Genomic DNA, 6000 nt, shown 5'->3' with positions numbered 1-6000 from the left:
GCAATAAACTAATTTACAATTTGCTTAAAAGTTATAAAATAAATTTAAGAAACAATTGTTAATGAAAAATGTTAATAAGAATTTTATAATACAAGAAAAATTTTAAATTGTGTAGGGCGCCCTCTGTCGTTATGTAGTTTAATTAGTTTTAAAGATCTTTTAGTAAGCAAAATCCACCTCTTTTACTGATCTTCTATTAAATTCACCAATTCACCTCTCATGATCATGCTTTAATTATTCAACTTTTCTGTGGTTGGTGGGAAACTCTTGTTAACTCAACTCTGTATCCCCTTTCATTGCATTGATTTATGATGATCTCATTTTCTGACGATCATTTTTATCGGTGATCTTGCAATGAATTCAATTTGGCATTTGTACTTATATGATCATTCAGCTTCTTACGGCCAACAAGTGGTGAGAAATTTATGAGAATGTAAATCTATTTCCCTATTTTTAAAATGTTGTATTCCACTGATCGTATTGTGTGATCTTTTAAAACATAGGGTGAACCAAATACAATGTATTGGGTGATGTTAATTTCACCATTAGGTTGAGATCTCAACTTAATAGAAACCTACTAGTTAGCTCTCCTTAGTGCTTATATACTTTCATACACTCAAACCCCTATGTATCCCATATGGTCTAGTGGCTAGGATATCTGGCTTTCACCCAGAAGGCCCGGGTTCGATTCCCGGTATGGGAAGCTTTTTTTTAATTTTTACAGTAATGAAAATTTTAACTGAAATGAAAACCATTTCTTCCTTCAGTTAACTTATAGTTAGTTATCTGCTTAAATCTCAGTCATTAATAAAACGATTTCAAAGTCATTAGTTATTAAACTACTAACGGTAGTTCGTGTCAAAAGCAGTAGTGGTCTGGAAGTACTGCTCTCAGCTTTTTATAAGACACATAAGCCATATAAATCGCATACATTAGAAACCAAATTTCTATTTGTTGCGAAGACATTCTCATGATCTCTTGCTATATATGTATAACTTCGGGAACCATAGATGACAACAGAAAGTTCTAATATAGACCAAACAAGACAACGAAGTGGAAGCTGTCAGTGTTGAAAATTTAATGAACATAATAACAACCAAAAAAATCCATCCATAACTCCCCGACGGGGAATTGAACCCCGGTCTCCCGCGTGACAGGCGGGGATACTGACCACTATACTATCGAGGACTGCAAGGTCTTTAAAACTAAACTAATTTATAAAAATTTTACCCAATCGCTTGGTAAACAATGACCTCGTACAAATTGCCTTGACCTTTAAAGAAAGTTCACTGTTTAACGAAATATTTACCCTGACCCCTCCCGTAATGAAGGCTGGGTTATTCAGTACCGTTAAAGAAATTTTGAAAAAATTCATTAAACTTTTTTCTTCATATTTTAAATAATAAAAAAATTTGCACCATCTCCCCGACGGGGAATTGAACCCCGGTCTCCCGCGTGACAGGCGGGGATACTGACCACTATACTATCGAGGATTACGAAAAAATAGGTCACAAAAGCCTTACACAAACTAGTGAAAATTTAATTACTTGCATTCAAATATCGGCCTTGATTTAATGATAGAGATATTAAAATTAGGAAGGAGTTCAAATTATCAATTTGACCCATAAAGGACTAACAAGGCCATTATCAAGATCTTCTATATTAATTTCTATAATAAAACTTTCAGAATAATTTCTTCTGTTCTACGATCGATTCCAATATGCATATATGCATGTAGTTTTGTACGGAAATAAAAAAAAGCCGTTCTTAATCGAACTTCTCCCCGACGGGGAATTGAACCCCGGTCTCCCGCGTGACAGGCGGGGATACTGACCACTATACTATCGAGGACTGTGAGGTTCTAAAATCTAAAACTGTATATATACTAAAGATTTTTAGATTAGTTCCGAAATAAATGATAAAATTTGGTTCAACAATATTTTTCAGTAAGAATTAAGTGTTAATGTAATGCAATAACCACTTATCAAAATATTCTTCCAAAGCCTCAAAACATACTTTCCTAACAACATGAACTTTGACCTTTCCCAAACACTATTCGTGGATATCTTTAATATCACTATCACAAATTTATCATTTAGACGTTTGCAGCATCTTTGTCTACATGCTTTCACATTAAAAAATGTAGATCTCCCCGACGGGGAATTGAACCCCGGTCTCCCGCGTGACAGGCGGGGATACTGACCACTATACTATCGAGGATGTTGAGAAACTTAGCACAAAATCTATTTATACTATTAAAGAGTTATAAAATATTTTTTAAGAATTACAATCCAAAAACTAGTAATACATTGCTTTACAAAATTCACCGATAAGTATTAATTATCAAAAAAGTATATTTCGATTTCAATGATTATTATCTCAAAAAAAAAAAAAAAACCATTATCAATTTTCAAATACATATAAGTAATTTTATTGTTTGTCACGAAGTGTTTTATAAATAATTTATTTTAATGTAACACATAACTACACTCTTTTAGTTACTGTGATTAAAATTATATAGCCCCAACAATTCTTTTAAAATATACCACATAACGTTAATATTTTTTGTATATTTCGGTGGCAAACTGTCATTAAATGTAACATGACTATTAAGTCTCTAGAGTAGAAATAAATTTTAAACAGTACATACTGTCATATTTAACAATTTCTTTTTGGATTTCAACATGGTAACTGTGTCTATTACGCTTTTATTACATTACAAGGTTCATACCTTTATGGGGTAATTTAAAACCGCATCCATTTCCGCAGTTTTTATTAAGAATTTTAAGACCTACTGAAACTCATCTAGTATTTAAATAAGACGCAGTGCAGCAGTGTTATTGTTAACAGAAAAATATAAATAAAAATTGTAGGAAAATAAACGAAGCAGACTTATAAAATATTTAAAAAGTCATAAAATAGAAACACATGAAATTTCAGCAAATAAAGCAATTTGTAAGCGGAAAACAGAAAAAAACAGGAAATAAATTGTAAAATTTTAAATTAGAAAAAACTTTGTGTAAGAATATTTGGAAACGGCATAAATTTTGGAAATTTTTTAAGTTTTAAAGAAAATTTTGAAAGGTTTTCTTATTGGTAGTATAAAATTTGCAATTAACCAGTTTAGCTTATAAGCCTTTAACATATAAAATGTTCTATTTGTAAAAAAAGATTTTCCATCTCCCCGACGGGGAATTGAACCCCGGTCTCCCGCGTGACAGGCGGGGATACTGACCACTATACTATCGAGGACTGTGGCATAAGTTTATGCAATTCCCCTACTAATTGTGCCACCTTTTCTTACACTATTGTCAATTTCAAGATTTGGAAGAAATACATAACCTTTGACCTCTCTTTGACCTTGAGAAATATACATTAGTTGTAAAGTATAAGGTAAAAACAGAAAATTTATTTTTTTTTGTACTTTGACACAACTTTCTACAATTTCAAATAAGATCTTTTGGCAGACAAACCAGAAGTGAAGAAAGGAAAGTAAAGTCTTCAACGCTATGTCAACTTTGACCTAATATCAGAACAGCAAATTGCCTTTAGAGCGCGTGCGCCAATGACACACTTCAATGAATTTCAATTCTTGAAGTATTAATTTTATTAAAAAATGTTAATAATAATCATCTCCCCGACGGGGAATTGAACCCCGGTCTCCCGCGTGACAGGCGGGGATACTGACCACTATACTATCGAGGATTATAAACGTTATTTTCCAAATTATCAATAAAAACTTTGAATACATTTCATGTCACAAATTATAAATACAGTTGCTTCAATTAAACAATAATGCAATGCCTTGTTGCCAAATTTCATTATATAAGAATCTCAATTTCTAGTAATGCAATTGAAAAACGATCTTGATATTGGATACATTCAAACTATTTAGAGTCTATTTTTATACATATAAAAAACTTTGAACTAATCTCCCCGACGGGGAATTGAACCCCGGTCTCCCGCGTGACAGGCGGGGATACTGACCACTATACTATCGAGGATTACAAATTTCAAGTTAAAACATTACGAACTTAAACTGAAGGAAGAAAATTTTAAGCTATGAAAATCTCTTACAACATGTTGCCAAATTTCACTTTCTCGAAACCTGATAGAAAATGCAACAAAAAAGGAAAAACCTTCTCCCCGACGGGGAATTGAACCCCGGTCTCCCGCGTGACAGGCGGGGATACTGACCACTATACTATCGAGGATGTTGAGAATCCCCCAAAATGCCTTTATGAAATTTGGCAACATAGCAATATTAAAAATTATAACATGATAAATATAATCCATCTGTTGCAATTTTTCCTATGCAGTTTATTCTAGAGCCCTTTTCCCAAACTAAGCTAATTTGTTTAAACATTTTTGACAAAACCACCAAACAAATTAGCTTTAAATGATGACAACAGCTGTGTAAATTTTTTTAAGAAAAAGTGTTGAAATCCCAAATTTAAATGCACATGTTACAATCAACAAAATGAACAAGTTACTGTAGACACTTTTAGGTTTTAAATTGAATTTATTGATTTCACAATAAACGACAATATTTTGACATTATTGAACCAACCCTATTTATCACAACTAAATGAAGGGTTGGCCATTCGATTTTTTTATGTTTTTCAACTTGAAAGTAGAAATTATCTTATGGCAAACAGAAAAATTATTCCAGGTTGTGTTAAAGCTAATTTATGCCTAGTTTTTTTCCTCTTCATTTGTAATAGTTTTTTTTGGGAACATTTTCTAAACTCCTTTTTCGTTTTTTTGAGTTTAATAAAGGGAGTTGTTGCTAAAATGTTTCTCAAACTCTTTCAAACAATTGAAAGTGTGTGGTATTAGTATCGTTTATGTCTTTTTATTTTGCAGTTTAGGGAGTTACGCAAAATTTATGTGTCTGGTATGTTTAACAAGAACATGCGACCAACCCCTTGGGTGTTTTTTCTTTTTTTACAAACAAAATATTATTCAAAATAAGAATAAATAAAAAACTATAAAGTAAAATAAACAATTCTATGTATATGAGTGTCAAACTATAGTGGTAAGAAAACTAATGGAGAAAATGTATGATTGTTTTCCAAACCACAAAACTCTGGCAAATGACTTACGGGAATGATAATGTTTAAAAGTGGTAAATACCACCACTATAGTAACACTTAATAATGTGTGAAAAAAGAGCAAGGAGTAAATAGCTAAAGAAGTGAGAGTTAATTAGCTTAAATGGGAATTGAAAACAGATTTCAGATTTATACAGAAAGTAAAGGGATCGGCTTCTAAATTTTATCCACTCGAAATTTGGCAACAGGGCACTTTGATCACTAATACATATACATATATTTGTATACAGAAACTGTTCTTAGATTCCTCGCAGTCCTCGATAGTATAGTGGTCAGTATCCCCGCCTGTCACGCGGGAGACCGGGGTTCAATTCCCCGTCGGGGAGATTTGTCAAAGATTTTTTACAAAAATTCTTCAAATACTTATAAAATTGCATTTCAAATTTACTTTTCACCACTTACTTTAATTTCAAGATCGTCTCCTAAGTGCGTTTATTCGCAGTATCGATTTTTGTATAATAAAACGAAATTTGGCAACATGGCATTGAACTATAGGTGTTAATTTAAGAAAATTGCATTTTTAATTTATAATATAAAATTAACTCAAAATTTTTCATTAGTAATTTTACATCCGAGTCTTGCAGTCCTCGATAGTATAGTGGTCAGTATCCCCGCCTGTCACGCGGGAGACCGGGGTTCAATTCCCCGTCGGGGAGTTCTTGAGAAACTTTTTTATATACTAGATATAATCTTTTCTACAATCTGGTCTATTTATATATATTCTTCTATAAGTATATATAATCTGTATTATCCACAATCTGGACTAAAGTCTCGTCTATAATCCGTATTATAGTCTAGACCGTAGTCTTGTCAATAGTCTGGAATATACTATCGTCTATTGTCTGGACCCTAGTCGAGCTATTGTCGACACTTTAGTATAGACTAT

At 32.3% G+C, this 6000-nt stretch overlaps 11 non-coding genes across 11 annotated transcripts; 3 read left to right on the top strand and 8 right to left on the bottom strand.

Moving 5' to 3' along the window:
- Positions 1-631: 631 nt before the first annotated feature.
- On the top strand, positions 632-703 carry Trnae-uuc. The gene has a single exon. It is a non-coding gene; the product is annotated as a tRNA-Glu (tRNA).
- A 413-nt stretch (positions 704-1116) lies between these two features.
- On the bottom strand, positions 1117-1188 carry Trnad-guc. The gene has a single exon. It is a non-coding gene; the product is annotated as a tRNA-Asp (tRNA).
- Positions 1189-1421: 233 nt separating this feature from the next.
- Positions 1422-1493, bottom strand: Trnad-guc. The gene has a single exon. It is a non-coding gene; the product is annotated as a tRNA-Asp (tRNA).
- A 286-nt stretch (positions 1494-1779) lies between these two features.
- Trnad-guc lies at positions 1780-1851 on the bottom strand. The gene has a single exon. It is a non-coding gene; the product is annotated as a tRNA-Asp (tRNA).
- A 297-nt stretch (positions 1852-2148) lies between these two features.
- Positions 2149-2220, bottom strand: Trnad-guc. Its single transcript has one exon. It is a non-coding gene; the product is annotated as a tRNA-Asp (tRNA).
- Positions 2221-3180: 960 nt separating this feature from the next.
- Trnad-guc lies at positions 3181-3252 on the bottom strand. The gene has a single exon. It is a non-coding gene; the product is annotated as a tRNA-Asp (tRNA).
- A 381-nt stretch (positions 3253-3633) lies between these two features.
- Trnad-guc lies at positions 3634-3705 on the bottom strand. Its single transcript has one exon. It is a non-coding gene; the product is annotated as a tRNA-Asp (tRNA).
- Positions 3706-3932: 227 nt separating this feature from the next.
- Positions 3933-4004, bottom strand: Trnad-guc. Its single transcript has one exon. It is a non-coding gene; the product is annotated as a tRNA-Asp (tRNA).
- Positions 4005-4142: 138 nt separating this feature from the next.
- On the bottom strand, positions 4143-4214 carry Trnad-guc. Its single transcript has one exon. It is a non-coding gene; the product is annotated as a tRNA-Asp (tRNA).
- Positions 4215-5368: 1154 nt separating this feature from the next.
- Positions 5369-5440, top strand: Trnad-guc. Its single transcript has one exon. It is a non-coding gene; the product is annotated as a tRNA-Asp (tRNA).
- Positions 5441-5698: 258 nt separating this feature from the next.
- Positions 5699-5770, top strand: Trnad-guc. Its single transcript has one exon. It is a non-coding gene; the product is annotated as a tRNA-Asp (tRNA).
- Positions 5771-6000: the final 230 nt, after the last annotated feature.

Source organism: Lucilia sericata, unplaced genomic scaffold (assembly GCF_015586225.1).
Source record: "Lucilia sericata isolate MDLA Ls3-8-SP2 unplaced genomic scaffold, ASM1558622v1 Contig000070F_arrow, whole genome shotgun sequence".
NCBI lineage: Eukaryota > Metazoa > Arthropoda > Insecta > Diptera > Calliphoridae > Lucilia > Lucilia sericata.
Note: the sequence above shows the minus strand (reverse complement) of the source record. Positions and strands in the feature narration are given on the sequence as shown.